Source organism: Papaver somniferum, chromosome 8, assembly GCF_003573695.1.
Source record: "Papaver somniferum cultivar HN1 chromosome 8, ASM357369v1, whole genome shotgun sequence".
NCBI classification, from domain to species: domain Eukaryota; kingdom Viridiplantae; phylum Streptophyta; class Magnoliopsida; order Ranunculales; family Papaveraceae; genus Papaver; species Papaver somniferum.
In genome coordinates, this window is record NC_039365.1 from 22,769,370 (window position 1) to 22,790,159 (window position 20,790).

Here is a 20,790-nt window from a genome sequence, read left to right on the forward strand (position 1 = left end):
TTTATAGGCCAAGGCAGTGATACGACGAAATTACAGTGTAAATCATGGTGCATCTATCTTGTTGTTCCTCCTCGGGCCTACCTTGATGTTCCTCCGATCTATCGACTGGACCGATACAGTAGGGGCTCCCGATAGTTTTGCATCCGAGGCCGATCCTTTAATGTTATTTAGTCCGAGGTTGCCTTCTCCCTTCTCGCCGCTTCGTCTTCACTTTCTTTCTTAGTTTTACCGAGTGTCTTCTGGTCTTCTGTCAGCTTTGTCAGGTGATGAGAGACTTGACACATCCTACAACAAAATGGTTGTCACGCTCGGCCCTCGTGATTTCTCTTTGTTTGAGCCCACTTGAGTTATTCAGTGCTTCTCTTTCTTCGTTTCTTGGTGCAACTTAGCCTGGAATCTCGCCACCTAGCCCCGTGGATTATTTACACCAACATTTATTCCCCTTCTTTCACTCGTGTGCTTGACACGAGGGGAAGAAAATTGCTCAACTTCCCACGTCCCTAGTCATGCCGCGAATTCCACCAGGAAGTTACCCACTACTACTGCCTTTATGACCTGTAACTGTTGCTGGCGGTTACGATGCCTTTGAGTATAAATTGTGCGGCTTCTTCTTCTAACCGTCATTAGTGTTTTCCTACAAAATCAAAAGTTTCTCTCTCCGTGCGATTCTACTCCTTCGTTGCTACCATTAATTCCGTTGACCCTTCTCCATTTTTGCTTTCTTCTTTGGTTTTCAAGTTTACGGCGGATGCCTTGGTTGGTTTTCTTCCTTCATTGCTCTTTCTTCTGTTTGTCTTCGGGTTTCGAGCTCTCCCTTTTGTTCTGTAATGGCAACTTCTTCTCCACCCATGACTGAAAAGAGGTGCGTGAGTGATACTTTTTCAAATAGTGATGTCGTTTCCCTTGATTCTTTGTTTTTGCTTGAAAGTCCTTCCCATCATGAGTATCGTGCTATGAAATCCCTTTTCCCTGACAGCTCTCCTTCGTTTCCATGTAGGGATGATAAGAGAATTTCTATGGAACTGTCTGATGATGAGTTCATTAATCAGTTGAAGGAAGAATTTGGCCATCAGAATTATGAGGTGACTCTTATCTTGGGACAAACGGGTGTGTTGAGGAAAGCCGATGTCGACAAGTTCGAACAGTCGTCCGAGGAGATTATTATTACTAGGAGGCGGCTCGAGCTTGGTCTTCGTCTCCCGCTGTATGATCCTAAAATTCCCTTCTACTATGAGGTGCTGTCACAGCTTCGACCTCCCCAAGGTTTGGCTCAGTGGAATGGAAACACTTATCGCATGATGAACGAGTGAAAAAGGCGGGGCGATGGTCACTGCACTGAGGCAGAGTGGTCGACCTATAAACCATCCGATGCTCCAGCATACACTTTCGCCAGTTTTTTTGCTAATTATCGGAGTGGGACTACTACCAACGGTGATCTTGCTGGATTCGCCGCTAGCCATCATCGTCAGAAGGTTCTCCCTGATGGTGTTTCTAGGCTAATATTGGATGTCGATCCTATTGGTGAAGGTTCTAACAAGCGTGCTCGTCATACGAATGACCCTTACTGGGATCGGGTTCCACTCCTCGTCCGTGGTCAAATTTTGCATGGTAGCTTTCCTCCTCTAGAGCTTCCCCTCGATCCTTACCCTTTCTGGGTTATTAATGATGATAAGGTATGTTGTCTTTTCTTAGTTTTCTTCGTCCCTTGTTATACTGGCTCAGGTTATTGATTATCTTTTGGTTGCCGTAGGTTAAGTCTCATAGCGAGCCTGTTAAGGCAGCTCTAATTTCTAAGAAGAGAAGTGCTAGCACAAGGGTCGAGGAGGATCAGGGGAAGGTAACAAACATACAGCCTTAGTCCTAAGTACATGTACTTTCCCCTGTTTTTTGCCTTCACATGGTCTGACGTAGGGCCTTGTGCAGAAAATTCCTAGGTGCGAGGATGAGAGTGCTGGGGGGTCCGAGGTTCAAGAGGGTGAGGAGATGATCGGCGTCCCATATTTCATTTTTTGAAGAGGTCTCTAAAAAATTGCTATGGCGTCTCGTCTGCAGCTGTAGGTGGTGAGGTTCAGGTTGAGGAGCAGATCCCAAGGCGCAATCCTCCTCGGGGTAGATCAGTAACGGAGGGTGAAACGCCGAAAGACTCGGGTATTGTGATAGAGATTCCCGATCAGCATGATGAGGACGAAATCTTCGGCGATGATGATGAGGATGAAGCTAAGAAAGATGATGATGTTTTTATTGTGGTTTTTGGCTTGCAGCCTAGCGATCCCGGGACGGCCGAGACTCCTGTGCTAGATAAGGTATTTACTGCTGAGACGGAGGCGTTGCAGAGGTTTCCCCAGAATATATCTGGGTCGTCATCAAGCGTCCAAACTTCGTTTACTATATCGGTCCATGTGTACAATTCTCTCGGTGCCCTAACTTCTGTGAACTTTGGTTCCTACACCGATGAGCAGATGATCGCCGCCATGCCCTAATACGGCGACATCTCGTATACCTTTGACACCATGATGAGTATCTTACTTGCGCCCGTCTCACTTTTTTTGGACCTGAATAACACACTTTGTCTTAGCGATGAATCCTTAGGTTATGAATCGGGCGAGGTTGGAGGCTGCTCTTTGGCGAAGAGAGATTCAGCAATTCGAGGCTGTGAAACTTCAGCTGCAGCATGAGAAGGAGCGATCACACAATCTAGAGATCGAGCTTGTTGCCTCCCGAGGTATGTTGTCGAGATATCTGCATTTTTTTATTGAGTTTCTTCGTGTCCATATCCTAAGTCTAGTGTTATCCTTTTAGCCGAGATAGCTAGTATAGATCTAGGCACTGCTTCGGAATATCGTCTTATGAAGCCAAAATGGGATGTTGAAAAGGATCATGTGAAAAATCTGTTGCAATGAATATCTAACAAATATGGAGAATAGATCGCCTCGAAGACGGGATCAGGCGGCTTCGGGAAGAACTGGAGCGATGTCGGAGATTCGAGTATGTGCCTGAAGAGATGGACAATCTTCGGGTTCATCTGGGTGAATTTCAAAGGCTCGCCGCCGATAAAACATTATTGGCCAATAACTTGGAAAGTCAGAATCACTCCCTAAGGGTTCAGAACCGAGATTTGCATGTGGATCGGCAACGACTCTTGAAGGAGAAGGTTTTAGCTGAGCGGTTAAGTCGGGAATCGTGTGAGAAGATTAAGGGTTTCGAAAAATTATCCCAAGACTTGGAATGGGCGCAGGCTCAGTTGTCGGCCCTTCAATTATCCCATAAACGCCAAAGGACCGAGTGGAATGATCATAAAAAGTATTTCCCCGCCAATGAATTCAACGAGCAGTCTTATAACGAACTAACCTCAAGACTTTCAAAGGCCGAGGATGAGCTGGCCAAATCTTTGGAGTCGCTAGAAATTGTGCTACCAACCCTTTTAGGTCTCTCGAGAGCATGTCGGATTGATTCTGGGATTAGGACGATTTGTTTCCCTTTTGTTGTTCTATGCTGTCTTAGTGCCCCGGGCTAACCGTGTTGTTTGTGGTGGTATCGCAGCTGAATAGGCCGAGCCCGATATCTGGAGCAGAAATTCCTTGGCCTCGAGCGAGAGGTTGGGAAATTGCAGAAGAGTGAGGCCGATATGAAGGCGAAGGTTGTTACTGCCGAGGCGACTTCTCAACAGTTGAGCCAACTGATTGATAGAGAAAGGATCGCCCACAAGGCCGAGCTCGCCGAGAAAATTACTGTTGGTGTCAATCATTATATCGAGAAGAAAGGTCGCGAGGTCGCTCTGAAGAAAGGAGGATCCAAAGCTGCTCCAACACAAGAATGATTCTGTCTTTTGTGGTGCTGCGTCACTAATTTTCCCACGATCTCGGGTTATAATTCGCTTGAACCTTTAACCCTCTTTTCCTTGATTACGTGTTTGATGGGGAGGTGCATCGCCGTATTCATGGTTGTTTCCTTTCTTGACACCTTTGTCCTTTTATTTCGAACTCCTTAAGTTGTTATTCAGTCACTCTGTATTTCATATATGATATAATTTAGTACTAAAAATCATTTCTGTCGAACACACTCGATAAGAAGGGTCATCAGGCCCGATTCCATGTCCCGACCGAGGTATCACATAACTATCTCTTAGATTCAGTGGAAGGGCAATATTCGTTTTAGATGCTAGGTTCGACGACCCGAGTGGTTATAGACCAACCAACTCGGGCAAGTGGTCACGGCCACTTGCGATGGGGGTAACCTTTCAGATGTAAGTAGGTTCCTTAGTGGAGAAGAATTTGTATCTTAACAACCTTTCGCATCTGGTTTCCAACCACCAGTACCCTTAGGCTACCTCGGCACTTGCACCCTTCCACTGCCCCGAATATCGAATAGCTAGTCGATTGTCAGTCACCTCGGCACTTGCGCACTGCCATTGCCCCGAGTACGAATGACCATTCGAGTGCAAGTCACCTCGGCACTTGCGCACTTCCATTACCCCAAGTTCGCATGACCATGGGAGTGTAAGTCACCTCAGTACTTGCTCACTTCCATTGCCCCGAGTTCGAATGACCATTAGTCGCTCATGTCATGTTTCCTACCCCTCGTGGTTTTATCGATAAATAAATAATCCAGCTAAACGAATATTTTTTCTTCATCCAGATGACATTCATTTATCGAGGTTTAAGTGTAATAACAAAACACATAGAGAAATTAATTATACATGAAGCCAGACCATGTATTATATTGAAACCGAGGGAATAGTTAGTACTGACCCTAAATAAACCTTTTATTTCATGATGTTGAAGTTGAATTCCATTGTCATGGGATGGATCAAGAATCATATCTAGCAAGTCACCTTTCCCCTCTCTAGAATGTAGTGTCAACAATTTCTGTTGTATAATCTTCTCGAACTCGGGGCAATGGCAGTGAGAAAGTGCCAAGGTGACTTACACTCGCATGGTCATTCGAACTCGGGGCAATGGCAGTGCGCAAGTGCTGAGGTGAGTTACACTCGAATGGTCATTCGTACTCGGGAAAGTGGCAATGCGCAAGTGCCGAGGTGACTTACAATCGACTGGCTATTCGATACTCGGAGCAGTGGAATGGTGCAAGTGCCGAGGTATCCTAAGGGTACTGGTGGTTGGAAACCAGATGCCAAAGCTTGTTAAGATACGAATTCTTCTCAACTAGGTAACCTACTTACATCTGAAAGGTTACCCCCATCGCAAGTGGCTGTGACCACTTGACCGAGTTGGTTGGTTGATAACCACTCGGGGTCGTCGAACGTAGCATCTAGAACAACTATTTCCCTTCCACTGAATCTAAGAGATAGTGATGAGATATCTCGGTCGGGATATGGCATCGGGCCCGATGACCCTCCTTATCGAGTGTGTTCGACAGAAATGATTTTTAGTACTAAATTATATCATATATGAAATGCAGAGTGACTGAATAACAACTGAAGGAGTTCGAAATAAAGGAAAAATATGTCAAGAAAGGAAACAACCATGAATACGGCAACGCACCGCCCCATCAAACACGCAATCAATGAAAAGGGGGTTAAAGGTTAAAGCGAATTACAACCCGAGATCATGGGTAAATTAGTGACGCAACACCACAAAAGATAGAATCATTCTTGTGTTGGAGCAGCTTTGGATCCTCCTTTCTTCAGAGCGACCTCGCAACGTTTCTTCTCGATATAATGATTGACATTAGCAGTAATCTTCTCGACGAGATCGGCCTTGTGGGCGATTCTTTCGCTATCAATCTGTTGGCTCAGCTGTTGAGAAGCAACCTCGGCAGTAACAACCTTCGCCTTCATATCAGCCTCACTCTTCTGCAGTTTCCCAACCTCTCGCTCGAGGCCAAGGAATTTCTGCTCCAGATATCGGGCTCGGCCTATTCAGCTGCGATACCACAACAAACAACACGGTTAGCCCGGGCCACTAAGACAGCATAGAACAACAAAGGGGCAAAAAATCGTCCTAATCCCAGAACCAATCCGACATGCTCTCAAGAGACCTGAAAGGGTTGGTAGCACAATTTCTAGCGACTCCACAGATTTGGACAGCTCATCCTCGGCCTTTGAAAGTCTTGAGGTTAGTTCGTTATAAGACTGCTCGTTGAATTCATTCGCGGGGCAATACTTTTTATGATCATTCCACTCGGTCCTTTGGCGGTTATGGGCTAATTAAAGGGCAGACAACTGAGCCTGTGCCTATTCCAAGTCTTGGGATAATTTTTCGAAACCTTTAATCTTCTCAAACGATTCCCGACTTAACCGCTCAGCTATAACCTTCTCCTTCAAGAGCTGTTGCCGATCCACATTCAAATCTCGGTTCTGAAGCCTTAGGGAGTGATTCTGACTTTCCAAGGTATTGTCCAATAATGTTTTATCCGCGGCGAGCCTTTGAAATTCACCCAGATGAACCCGAAGATTGTCCATCTCTTCAGGCACATACTCGAATCTCCGACATCGCTCCAGTTCTTCCCGAAGACGCCTGATCTCGTATTCCTGGCGATCTATTCTTCCATCTTTGTTAGATATTCGTTGCAGCAGATTTTTCACATGATCCTTTTCAATATTTCATTTTCTCTTCATAAGAAGATATTCTGAATCAGCGTCTAGATCACACGAAGAAACTCAATCAAAAACTGCAGATATCTCGACAACATACCTCGGGCGGCAACAAGCTCGAGCTCTAGATTGTGTGATCGCTCCTTCTCCTGCTGCAGCTGAAGTTTCACAGCCTCGAATTGCTGAACCTCTCTTCGCCGAAGAGCAGCCTCCAAACTCGCCCGATTCATAACCTAAGGATTCACCGTTAAGACAAAGTGTGTTATCCAGGTCCAACAAAAGTGAGACGGGCGCAAGTAAGATACTCACCATGGTGTCAAAGGTATACGAGATGTCGCCGTATTAGGGCACGGCGGCGATCATCTGCTCATCGGTGTAGGAACCAAAGTTCACAGAAGTTAGGGCACCGAGAGAATTGTACACAGGGACCGATATAGTAAACGAAGTTTGGACGCTTGATGACGACCCAGAGATATTCTGGGGAAACCTCTGCAACGCCTCCGTCTCAGCAGTAAATACCTTATCTAGCACAGGAGTCTCAGCCGGCCCGGGATCGCTAGGCTGCAAGCCAAAAACCACAATAAAAACATCATCATCTTTCTTAGCTTCATCCTCATCATCATCGCCGAAGATTTCATCCTCATCATGCTGATCGGGAATCTCTATCACAATACCCGAGTCTTTCGGCGTTTAACCCTTCGTCACTGATCTACCCCGAGGAGGATTGCGCCTTGGGATCTGCTCCTCAACCTGAACCTCACCACCTACAGCTGCAGACGAGACGCCATAGCAATTTTTTAGCGACCTCTTCAAAAAATGAAATATGGGACGTCGATCATCTCCTCACCCTCTTGAACCTCGGACCCCCCCAACACTCTCATCCTCGCACCTAGGAATTTTCTGCACAAGGCCCTACGTCAGACTATGTGAAGGCAAAAAACAGGGGAAAGTACATGTACTTAGGACTAAGGTTGTATGTTTGTTACCTTCCACTGATCCTCCTCGACCCTTGTGCTAGCACTTCTCTTCTTAGAAATTAGAGCTGCCTTAACAGGCTCGCTCTGAGACTTAACCTACGGCAACCAAAAGATAATCAATAACCTGATCCAGTACAGCAAGTGCCGAAGAAAACTAAGAAAAAACAACATACCTTATCATCATTAATAACCCAGAAAGGGTAAGGCTCGAAGGGAAGCTCTGGAGGAGGAAAGCTTCAATGCAAAATTTGACCACGGACGAGGCTGGAACCCGATCCCAATAAAGGTCATTCGTATGACGAGCACGCTTGTTAGAACCTTTACCAATAGGATCGGCATCCAACATTAGCCTAGCAACACTATCGGGGAGAACCTTCTGATGATGAGGGATAGCAGCGAATCCAGCAAGATCACCTTTGGTAGTAGTCCCGCTCCGATAATTAGCAACAAAACTGGCAGAAGTGTATGTTGGGGCATCGGATGGTTTATAGGTCGACCACTATGCCTCAGTGCAGCGACCATCGCCTCGCCTTTTCCACTCGTTCATCAGGAGATAGGTGTTTTCATTCCACTGAGCCAAACCTCGGGGAGGACGAAGCTGTGACAGGACCTCATAGTAGAAGGGACTTTTAGGATCATATAGCGGGAGACGAAGACCAAGCTCGAGCTGCCCCCTAGTAATAATAACCGCCTCGGACGACTATTCGAACTTGTCGACATCGTCTTTCCTCAACACACCCGTTTGGCCCGGGATAAGAGTCACCTCATAATTCTGAAGGCCTAATTCTTCCTTCAACTGATTAGTGAACTCATCATCAGACAGTTCCTTAGAAATTCTCTTATCAGCCCTACATGAAAACGAAGGAGAGCTGTCAGGGAAAAGGGATTTCATAGCACGATAATCATGATGGGAAGGACTTTCAAGCAAAAACAAAGAATCAAGGGAAACGACATCACTATCAGAAAAATTATCACTCACGCACCTCTTGTCAGTCATGGGTGGAGAAGAAGTTGCCATTACATAACAAAAGGGAGAGCTCGAAACCCGAAGACAAATAGAAGAAAAAGCAACGAAGGAAGAAAACCAACCAAGGCATCTACCGTAAACTTGAAAACCAAAGAAGAAAGCGAAAATGGAGAAGGGTCACCGGAATTAATGGTAGCAAGGAACGAGTAGAATCGCACGGAGAGAGAAACTTTTGATTTTATAGGAAAACACTAATGACGGTTAGAAGAAGAAGCCGCACAATTTATACTCAAAGGCATCGTAACCGGCAGCAACAGTTACAAGTCATAAAGGCAGTAGTAGTGGGGAACTGCATGGAAGAATTCGCGGCATGACTAGGGACGTGAGAAGTCGAGCAATTTTCTTCCCCTCGTATCAAGCACACGAGTGAAAGAAGGGGCATAAATGTAGGTGTAAATAATCCACAGGCCTAGGTGGCGAGATCCCAGGCTAAGTTGCACCAAGAAACGAAGGAAGAGAAGCACTGAATAACTCAAGTAGGCACAAAGAAAGAGAAATCACGAGGGCCGAGCGTGACAACTATTTAGCTGTAGGATGTGACAAGTCTCCCGTCACTTGACAAAGCTGACAGAAGACCAGAAGACACTCGGTAAAACTAAGAAAGAAAGTCAAGACGAAGCAGCGAGAAGGGAGAAGGCAACCTCGGACTAAATAACATTAAAGGATCGGCCTCGGATGCAAAACTTTTGGGAGACCCTACTGTATCGGCCCAGTCGATAGATCGGAGGAACATCAAGGTAGGTCCGAGGAGGAACAACGAGATAGATGCACCATGATTTACACTGTAATTTCGTCGTATCCCTGCCTTGGCCTATAAATATAAGGGCATCTAGAGATGAGAGGCAGGTTGTAAAGAAGAGAAAGTTCACACTTAGAGAGAAAATAAGTCATTATTGTGAGAGTTCATCACTTGTAACCAAACTTGAAGTAATATTAATCACTCCTTTCATCCCGTGGATGTAGGTAATCATGTCGAACCACGTATATCTTTGTGTTCATATTTGTTCATGCATCTTCACTTTGATTTAGTTTAGTAGTTTCACCCTTGGATGTAGTGTGCGATTTTATGTCCGTGTGTTGCACTAAAAAGGATATAAATTTGTTTCACTAAAAATTTATTATCTCCGTTTCTAATAAATATGTTTGGTTTTTCTATCTACACTAGTTGTTATCCCCGTGTGTTGCACGGGCCTGGATATTTTGTAAAGAAAAAGTATATTTTGGTGCTAGTGTATTTTTTGGGATTCGAAATTTGAAGAATGAAACAGAAAAAGAAAAAAAAAAGGAATTTATTGTAACGGTAAATAATCACTGTAATTGTCAGAACAAACTTTGGTAAAAATGAACTAAAAATACAAATACAATAGAATTCTGTACGTATCTTAATAGATCAGTTTCGAATTTGATTCCTTTGTATGGTATGCCCTCGGGCTTTGAAGCTATTTCACTGTTGCACGGATGCTACGTTTCTGTTACTGCTAAATACCATCTCCGTATAATTTAGGCTACACATTAAACCACTATCAATTTCCAAGTGATATTGCATGGATTAGACTTGGTAGCTGCCCGACTGTTACACAGATGCTACGTTTCCATCATTAGACGATTTCGTAGCCTTATGAACTATGCATCTTCACGAAGTAGAAGATTTCACCGCCTTATGAACTGTGCATCTTCACGAAGATGAAGGCTTGTTTGTATTATAGTTCAAACCTGTAAAAAAAAACGTTTCCAAAGTTAGTTTATACAGTTCAAACCCTCTTAAGGAATAAATATTTTGCAGTCTTAGATTTTGGTCTTGCAAAAATTCACAAATCAAAGGTAATGTAAAGAACCGGATGTTCGTAAAAACTGAAGATGAATTCCATCTACCACTATCAATTTATAGGTAATAATGCTTGTCATAAATCCCAACACAATAGAAGAATAAAAAGACGATCTTATCATCAACACCATGTAACACATCAAAGAGAAATCAATAAACATATTGTTTAAAAAAAAAACTTCCATGCTCCACAAACTAACCCTTCTGCGCATATATTGTGATCTAACACATTACATGCCCAGGAAACTCACCGTTTTGCTGAACTCAAACTAATTCATTCAAAAAAGTGATAAGATTCCAGTACTCAAAATCTCATGCCCATTTCTACATTTCCATATAAGATTTGCCCAAAAGTCTAAGCAAAAAAAAAGATTCAAAGGTTTGCAAGACTACCCGTTTTATATACTGTTCAGTACAATACAGGTCAAAGATTTTTCAGGAGTAAAGTAAACAATAACACTGTCCACAGTGTAACATATATTTGGCCTGATTAAGCACCAAACCAATAAACAAAACCAAGAAACAGTAATTAATCATAACAAAATCTCTAATAAATTACAATCATTGTCAATTGCCTGGAACATAACCCATAACTCATTTTCAAGCCAGAAATATGATTAAGTAGTTAACCCCACATCATACGCACTTAATGAAATTGGATCCTTCACATTAGAAACATCTAATCAGGGAAGCCATAATCGAATTAATACAACAGAACTAAGCCTGGATTCAAGCTCTAAGGTTTTAGATTGCACATACAAAGCTCCTCAGTTATGCTTGCACTACACAAAAGTGGAAAAGCTTAATTCTCGTGATCATTTATCTATAAAGAGAAACAGAAAATTAAAGATTACATTGTTAATAGACAGGCATAGTAAGTCCATAATAATACCACACGAATTACTAACTTCCCAACAAAAGGGTCCAGCTGAGGGACGCGGAGTTTCGCAAACCGATATGTGCAGTGAATAAAGCTGGATATGAAATAGTTGTATTATATATACCTGTGATGGATGCAAGGCTGCTTAATAAAAAGAATCTTGCCAACAACATAAAAATCCTTTCGAAGACATTAGAGATTCGCAGATGAAAAATATATAGAGAGAAAGAATAAACACTCGTTGCCAGTGGCCACATATTCGTAGGTGTCCTTTAAGAATATAGTTGCAAAGCAGCCCAATAGAGAAAAAGGTAAGTTGTTATGTTACCTGCAAGTGCGCTATCAACATAGAAAGAAGGGTATACCAACCTGTTCCACCAGAATATACCTGAAAAACACAATCCGAAGAAAGATTAAGCTATATTTTTTACTTTCCCATCAGATTCATTGCACAAAGGCCCACAGAAGTTCAAGATATGACACAAATTGATGGGGTTTACAAATTGTTAACATATAACCAAGATTCAAACATAAAGTCCCAAGATTAACATTTCAATCAGAGTTTAATCTCATGATAGGGAGGGTTTTTTAGTTTTTTTACGGACAAATGCACACAAACCATGTCAAATGAAAGTTTCAATAAGACGCCCAGTTGTAGTTTGCAATGCAAGTGATTAGATAGATATTTACAGGGATAGTGAAAAGAATATGCATACCTCTGTTCTTGTTGAAAGACCACATGAATTCTTCTACACAATTCTAACCTCAATAGGTTCATTAAGCTGCACAGAATTTCAAATTATGTCAACACCCACGTCCACTGTACGTTCCAGATAAATAACATTCAACTTACCCATCCCCTAACATACAGATAACTGGTAGTGTCTTCTTTCTTTTTCCGACTAATATTGGGTTAGCATTGGTACATCTAATCATAGATGCTTCCAAAACAGCAAACATTAGATGTAGAAACACTAACCCAATTCTGTTAGGAGTCATAAATGTTGCATCAGAAGCCACCAGGCCCACCACCACCACGTGCTCCATCTGTTTCTACGATTTGCTTTTTAATGTGTTGGCTGTGAGAAATTTCTTTTGCAGTAGCAATAATAGATTACAATAGATTAATTAAAATGACAATACAACTACGAAAGTCAATAGAGACTAATAATATAGAGGGAATCATTGAGAGGGTGTTTATCAAATGAGGTGTTTCCCAACACTGGGTTGTTAGCTGCAGCAGCACTATAAATTCAAGTTTTTGTTCATTCCCACCTACAAATTCCCAGAAAAATATATAAGCACTAATACTGGACAACTATCAAGCAGTAGCAATTGACGAACACCAACTTAATTATTGGACACCAGCAGATATACCAACTTCGAATAAACAGCGTCAGTGCATTCGAACCTGAGACCTCTTCGTACAACTATCCAGGGGATGACCAACTCAATGCTGATAGACTAACTTCAAAAAAACAATATGAGGTAAGATGATTGTTCACTCCTATAGTTGTGCACCACGGACCAGCAAGGGAATCAAGATATTTCCATCCGTCGGCCAAAAAAATAATTATCCCATGCAATCCGAAACCTTGACACCTATACGTTCCGGGTTAAATCACATTAAAATTTGGAAACATACTGAACAGAGTACCTCAGATCTCTCAATCACCAACGGGTGCAAATCTGTAGTCTACCTACCAGCAGTAAAGAGTGCCAACAGATCATGTCCTTTAAAGTTGAGAATATTTGGTACATAAAAAACATATTAATGCCATGTCACATGAGAATAAGTTTCACATGCATGGTGTGGACATACAACCGGCCCCAAGAATCCAAATCACACAATAGAAAAAGTAAAAGCTTACCCTTTGTGCTGGGTAGGTTCATTTAAAACGGATAGAATTCGTAGTTCCCCTCATTTAAATCTTACATAGTATATTACGTGGAGGGAGAAATGCAGCCCGGATTTCTATATTTACCTTTGAAGCTATCTCCCACGAGTGTACAAAGGACACCACCATCATTATTTTCATCCCGACTGCTACGCAATCTGCCAATGGTGTGAGAAAACGACATTTCGTTCACTTTAGAACACAATGAAAGGGAAAAGGACAGAGAGAATACATCCTGCAACAATGAGATAAACCAAAAATCAATAATCAAAAATAAGTTATATATCACTAATTGAACATCCAATTGACCAAAGAGACTAACTATTCAACCCTAACTTTTCAAAATCTGCCTACCCTAATTTAAACAATTTAGTCCTTTTTTTTTTCTCTCGACTAATAACTAAATCAAAAACCAATAGAACAAAAACAAAATTGAGGAGAAAACAAAAAACATTCACGTTTTAGGTTAGAACAAAAAAAAAAAAAAAAAGCATAAATCACCTGTTTTATTGAGGTGGCCTTGCAACGCTTTAGAACTTGATCCAAAAAGACTAAACCTTGCCTTGACATCTTTTACCTGTAAAACAATATTGAATGGGAGATTAAATCAAAACATGAGCTTACATCGAGAATAAGGGGAAACGAAACGGCGAGAAGAAAAAAGAAAGAGAGAATATAATTAGGGAACGAAAAGTTTTTTTGTTTTGTTTTGTTTTGCTTTTCTTATTTTTTTTTTTTTGTTTTTTTTACCGGTTTGGGTTTTGGATCAATGTTCTGAAAACCGGTCCGGTCATCGAATTGGAAAAATTACTGGGTCAATGATTTAACTAGTGGGTTAACCCGGATTCACTGGGTTATACTAAAACTTATATTTCCTTCCTCCACAGTCCAATCTAGCTTCCTTTTTCATGTTTTATATAGGATGATACGTGTGTAAGTTATATTTACCTTCGAAGTTATGTGAAGTGGTCTACTTGAACGTGTCATTCGGATACCGGACACAGAAGATATCATCAGATTAGTGTGAGGAGCAAAATAGTAATTTTGCCTTAGACCGACTTGGCTGCCCTTATCCGAAGCGTGGGCGCCTTAACAATTTTCGTTGTCCTTATCATCACCAAAACGTGTCGAGAGAAACTCATTCTCTCTTCTTCTTTCTCTTTCCTTCTTCTTTCTTCTTCGTCTCTACCCTTTCTCTTCTCCTCTCTGTCCTCTATGTTGGTCTCGATTTGAGGTTGATTTAGTATGACAGATTCTTAATAAGCTTAGTAGCATGTTGATCTGAGGAAGAAGGTGATGCTGCTGCTGTTGATTGAGTTCTGGAAAATCAGAATTCTGGTAAGCAGAGCTAGGGTTTCGTTTTTGATTGAAATTTCTTTATGAGATTGTTTGTTTTGATCGATTATAGAGTGAGATTATTGTCAATTGAAGTGTAGATGAATTTATGAAGTTTAATTTTGATTTCATAGAAAATTGAGGTTTCTGTTCTTCCCTAAATCAACTAGAAGTTAGGGTTCTTGTAAATTAGGGTGTTTGAATCGGAATCAGCAGATGAAGAAGATGAATTGTTTAGAGGTGATTGAGGTTGGATGTTGATTTTAAGGTTCTGCAAAGAAGAAATGGAATCTCTGGTTTGAGTTTGAGTTTGTATTGGGAATTAACAGAATAGTATTGAAAGGAAGATGAATTAGTGAATTGGGATTGCTGTTAGTGGTGTAGAATTATAATTTTGTGACAAGAAGATTGTTTCTACTAAACTGGTGCTACTAGTCGTGTTAGAAGTTGAAAATGGATGGGTTGTTCTTGTTGAGTTGACTGTATTATAATTACAGATGGCAGGTGAAGTTGTTAGTTACTGGATTTGAATTACAAGATTGCTGATGATACATGTGTATCTTTCTCTCTCCGGGAATTAGTGATCCTCAAGCCGGATGAGGATAGATTTCTACTTCGGGAAGGAATACTGATTTTTAGGCAGTATTCTTAGATAAGGAAATATTCTTAGACAAGGTAACATTCCTAGATAAGAAAATATACCTAGAAAAGGAATATTCCTAGATAAGGTGATATTCCTAGATAAGGAAATATACCTAGACAAGGAAGTTTTTCTAGAAAAAGAATAATTCTCTAGATAAAGAAATATACCAAGAAAAGGTATTATTATTAGATAAGGAAATAGATTCCTAAGAGGTTTTGGAAACCTTTAAAAATATAAATAGAGATGTTTAGCTCATAGCTAAGACATCTGGAGTGTGGTTTGTGATACAAATACACTTAGATCTAGAGTGTTGTTTGTGATACAAACACACCTAAATCTAGAGAGTGTGGTTTTACCCCTAGAAAAGGAGGTTTAATACGCACACCTAGAGAGAAGTTTGTGAGGCAATTGATTATTGTAAAAGCAAACCTAGCAAACAGTTTAAGGTTGATCCATTGTTTAGAGAGATTGTGAGCGTAACAAAGAGAGAATTGTAATAGTTTTCTTGTTCATAATATAGAGAAGATATATTTCTTCGAATTACTTTTTTGTGTTCTGTTTTCTTAGTTTTCGTCTATTATTATTCTGAATTCCGCCTCTATAATAATAGTCACCGAGGTACTGAGATCAAGACGTATCAAGTTGGTATCAGAGCAAGCTTCGTTTCTTTTAGGGAAGATTCCTATGGTTTATGGTCTTCACTAGATCTCTCTACAAACAACTTGGTGAGTTACTCGAGAAGCAAGAAGACGTTAGAAGAACAAGATGAACATGGTATGGTTGAGGTTAGATAAGGAAAGATCGTATGATGAAGGTAAGAAGTTGAATCCATTGAGATATGGATCGTTTCATATTTTCGGTCAGATTGGTAACAACGCCTTTAGTCTTGATTTACCACCTTATCTAAGAATTTTATCGGTTATTAGTGCCGAACAATTGAAGTTGTTTGATCCATCGTTACAAGATGATGATGTAGATGACAAGATGATCTTGCCACATGTGGAAGACTTGTGGTTTGATCGAGAAGAACCAACCGAAGAAGATTGCATTATGGAGCGAATAATGACTAAGACAAGAGGAGGGGATATGGATGTTTTCCAAATTAGACGTCAAGGTCAAGTTTCTAGCAAAGATAGATGGTTCAGCAGGGTGAAAGGAACTCTCGGGTTCCCTAACCTCCACATATAAATTCATAGGAGTTCAACTTCTTGAGTGGGGGCGCATGATACATGTGTATCTTTCTCTCTCCGGGAACTAGTGATCCTTAGGCCGGATTGAGGGTAGATTTCTACTCTGGGAAGGAATACTGATTTTTAGGCAATATTCTTAGATAAGGAAATATTCTTAGAAAAGGTAATATTCCTAGATAAGGAAATATACCTAGAAAAGGAATATTCCTAGATAAGGTGATATTCCTAGATAAGGAAATATACCTAGACAAGGAATTCTTTCTAGAAAAGGAATTATTCCTAGATAAAGAAATATACCTAGAAAAGGTATTATTCTTAGATAAGGAAATAGATTCCTAAGAGGTTTCGAAAACCTTTAAAGATATAAATAGAGATGTTTAGCTCATAGCTAAGACATCTGGAGTGTGGTTTGTGATGCAAATACACTTAGATCTAGAGTGTTGTTTATAATACAGACACACCTAAATCTAGAGAGTGTGGTTTTACCCCTAGAAAAGGAGGTTTAACACGCACATATAGAGAGATTTTTTTGAGGCAATTGATTATTGCAAAAGCAAGCTTAGCAAACAGTTTAAGGTTGATCCACTGTTTAGAGAGATTGTGAGCGTAACAAAGAGAGAATTGTAATAGTTTTCTTGTTCATAATCTAGAGAAGATATATTTCTTCGAATTACTTCTTCGTGTTATGTTTTCTTAGTTTTCATCTATTATTATTCTGAATTCCGCCTCAATAATAATAGTCACCAAGGTACTGAGATCAATACGTATCAGCTGACTTGAGAAGAATATAAATGAAGCAGAGACTCTGGTAGTGATATGGTGTATGAATGGTGTATATTAGTGGTGGTGGTGATTTAGTAAAGCATTAGATTTTTGGGATGGTATTATTTGTGATTCTGTTGCTGCAGATTATTAGTACTTCCATCTTGGTTGTAGTTATTAAGGTTTGATGGTGCAGGACAAGAATGGAGCCTTGAGCATTTCAGAATGTTGCATTGGTGGATGTTAAGATGAGTTATGGATGAATGTTAGGTTTAATTGTTTCTTCAGGTGTGCTGTGGTTTGGGTTTTGGAATTGTTTTGGCTAGGCTATGAAAGTGATGGCTTGGATATCTATGGAATGAACTGGTGAGAAGTCAGTTAATAAAGATGATTTAGATAGTAAAACTGTAAATGGTAGTTGAGATATTGTATTAGGAATTGCATTTGCAGTTGTGATGGTTGTTTGTGTTGAGACTTAGTTGTGGTTGAGCTGAATTTGCAACTGCATCCTGGAAATAGTGATGTTGGTTATGTATATGATTTTGGGAGTGAATTATGTAGGCTGGAATGGGAAACTGGAGTTGCTTGTGAGATGATAAAACTGTATTAAGTTTCAACTGAACTTTACAAGAATGAAGAGTGCATGGCCATGGTATGAAATTTATTGACAATAGCATAATGTTGTGGTGTTGCTGATATGGAGATGGTAGGCTTCTAAAAAGACCTACAAACTAATACCGCAAGTGCACGGTGTCGATTGAAGCTAATGTGCAAATACAGGTCGATCCACAGAGACTTGGGGTGTTATGAAGTTTTCCTAGCTATCTCTAACTGCTAATAGAGCATGAATGGACTGAAATGAGAGCTGTGAGAAGTGAACAAAATCAGAACTAACAGTTATAGCAAAAGTGAAAATATGAAAATTAAAATTTGAAAACAGGACATGAAAGAAAATTAACAAGAACAGGACATGGAAGATGTGAATGTGGATGGGAATGAAGTGTATGGAGATGGATGAGAATTCTCTTCCACCTAGCTAGTTAGCCTAGGATAAATCCTTGTCATGTGGCTAGTTAACTACTTAAAGTCCTTGGATTAACCCCTAGCATTGCCTATCTGATTAAAGCATAAACAATCACAGGTCATTTAGGTTTCTAGGTCTCTAACTAATATGGCTGGTTAATCCCTTAGAACTACCACTGACCCCTAGCATTAGTGGTCTTCTTACAGCACCACTAATCACAAGTCAATTGAGCTTTTAGGAATCTAACTAGCCTAAGCTATTTTGAGTTCAACAAAAACTAACCTAATGGCTAACCATCATGGCTTAAGGGTCTTCTCACCCTAGTGTGGATTCAGAACAAGTTTAACATAATAAATATTTGAAATTGAAATTAACTGAATTATGAAATTGAAATTGAAACAACATGAAATTAACCCAATTAGGGGGTTTCTCGGATGACCCAAGAACAGTTTTTGCATTCTCTACAGCTTCCCTTTTATAGCTTACATCAAATCCCTAATTTCACAAAACCCTAAATTTGCAAACCCTAACTTTTGGGGAAAATCAAATTCGACATACCCATGTGTGAATTCTGCTCGACCCATGCCCTGTTGATGTTCTACTTCTCCTCCTCTAGCTCTTGTTGCGCTGTTGGCCTAGCCCTAGACTTCTGTGAACCCTAGCTTCTCTCACTGTCGAGTTTGTAGCATCAGGACTCGATGCTACAGACGAGAAAGGAAGAGACAAGGGTGGTGATGGAATACTGAGTTTGTCGGGGGAAGGTGGTAGTGGTGGTGTTCGAGGTGGAGATGGAAGAGATGGTGGTGATGGAGATGGCAGAGTTTTCTCTGCAGACGGAGTAGAGGAGAAGAACTCGATATTTGGGAAGAAGGGTGTGTTTGGTTTAGGTCGATGGGTTCGATGGCTAAGGTGTTGAGCGGAATCATCTGAAGTTGATGCGCAACGAGGAGATCCGTTGGATAATCACTTACTAATTGAATCGAACGGCACGATGTAAACAAGCTCTGAGCGACCGTTGGATTAAGTGATACAACGAAGCTGACGGCTCCAGATGGAGTTAGGTGATGTAGTGTTAGACAGGAGCTTCAGACTTTGATGTACGGCGATGCTGCGACCGTAGGATGCTGAGATGATCCAATCTGACCGCTAGAAAGGGAAACGGGTATGGATATAGGAAATGGATTTGGGTGAGGGTTTTGGGTCTTGGGTATGCCAAGCCCATATCTTCTTTAAGAACAATTCTTCCTCTTCAAGCCCACTTCTAGTTGATCCGGCTCTTGCAAACATCATTCTTCGCTTCCTCCTAGCGGGAGTCTTTGCCGTTTCTTTGCTCTTTTCGCTCCGTGAGATAACCAGGCTTTATTTAGTACCTAAAAATGCAAAATTAATTAAGAAAAATATTTATTCTTGAAAACAATGAAAATACAGAATATGGGATAAAATGTAGAATTAATGCACAAAAGATGAGTTAAATGCCAAGAAAAATATATAGAAATATGCACTTTTTAGCACTCATCAAATACCCCCAAACCTGAATTTTACTTGTCCTCAAGTAAAACAAAACTAAGGAAATCCTACCTATACCACTGTCGCTGGTCTCTCGAATGCATTTAGCGTATGCACTAAGCCTTTTAAACCACTAAGTGTCCCTAGTGGACGAGTGAAGTCTCGTGAAGGTTTGCTTAGAACGTACCTACAAAGTTCTAGGTCAAAATATAAGCTCAGATTCCATCAAATGTGACATGTGAAAGTCAGTTTAAGCTCACAGCAAAATGGAGATGTCAATCTAGCTATCCAAGACACAATCCTAGCACTAATAACAAATAAAGACATGTGATAAGAGTGTAAAGTGTATCTACACATGTGTAAAGAAAGATCGGATGTTATGACTACTAATCACCAAGAGATAGTTTCTCAGGCTAAGAACCAAGGTCGAAATCTAGCTAGCTGTCCGGACTTTACGAGAATTGTGAATGAGTTGGAGGTATTTCACAATTACTCGCGTTGTACATCAATGGCATACACCCTTCCTTGCTTATTACAATGAAACAACAAAATGACTCTTTACATGACTCTTATTTACATTGACTACTCTCTTTTATTTTTGGAACAAGAGAGAATGGAATTGATAAATACTTGATTGATTTTTTTCATTCTATTTTTTTTTTTTTTTTTTGAAAGGAAACACTTTTGATACATATACAAAGGAAACAAAAGATTACATGACACTTTGCAAGAGGTAGCCCTTTTTGATGCACCCAGTTAAATTCGATGGTTGTCTTTCTTAATGTAACCTCCACCTTCTATCCCAACCAACCAAAGAACAAGCTAGTCAAGTTTCGTTCAGTATTCTAAAGTGATTGGCAATCGTGACTTCCTATCAAACACCTTGAAGATCGAGGCTATACATGTATTGGTAGATCGTGCGCGTGCAAATTTCTTATCACTATGTGAATTGTGCTAGAATCAGGGTGCCTAAATATCTAGACTAAGACTCCTAATAAAAATACATATTTGCACAAGAGTCAACATTTCAAGGTAAATGAGCTCCATTTTTATGTTTTTTTTTCAATTTTAAATTTTTTATTTTGATTTTTTCATTTTTTTCAAAAAGAAGGAGTTCTTGTTTTCAATTATGGCATATTATCAAAGTATCTACTTTTCACCCCCAAACCT

At 40.5% G+C, this 20,790-nt stretch overlaps 1 long non-coding RNA gene across 2 annotated transcripts; it reads right to left on the reverse strand.

The window, feature by feature from the left end:
- Positions 1–9,862: 9,862 nt before the first annotated feature.
- Positions 9,863–13,826, reverse strand: LOC113306607. 2 transcript variants are annotated; one of them, XR_003338733.1, is made up of 5 exons: positions 13,662–13,826; positions 13,248–13,395; positions 12,116–12,864; positions 11,979–12,044; positions 9,863–11,650 (listed from the first exon to the last, which is right to left on the reverse strand). It is a non-coding gene; the product is annotated as an uncharacterized LOC113306607 (long non-coding RNA). The 2 variants fall into 2 exon arrangements; XR_003338732.1 differs by having other exon boundaries at positions 12,116–13,395.
- Between the last annotated feature and the right edge of the window lie 6,964 nt (positions 13,827–20,790).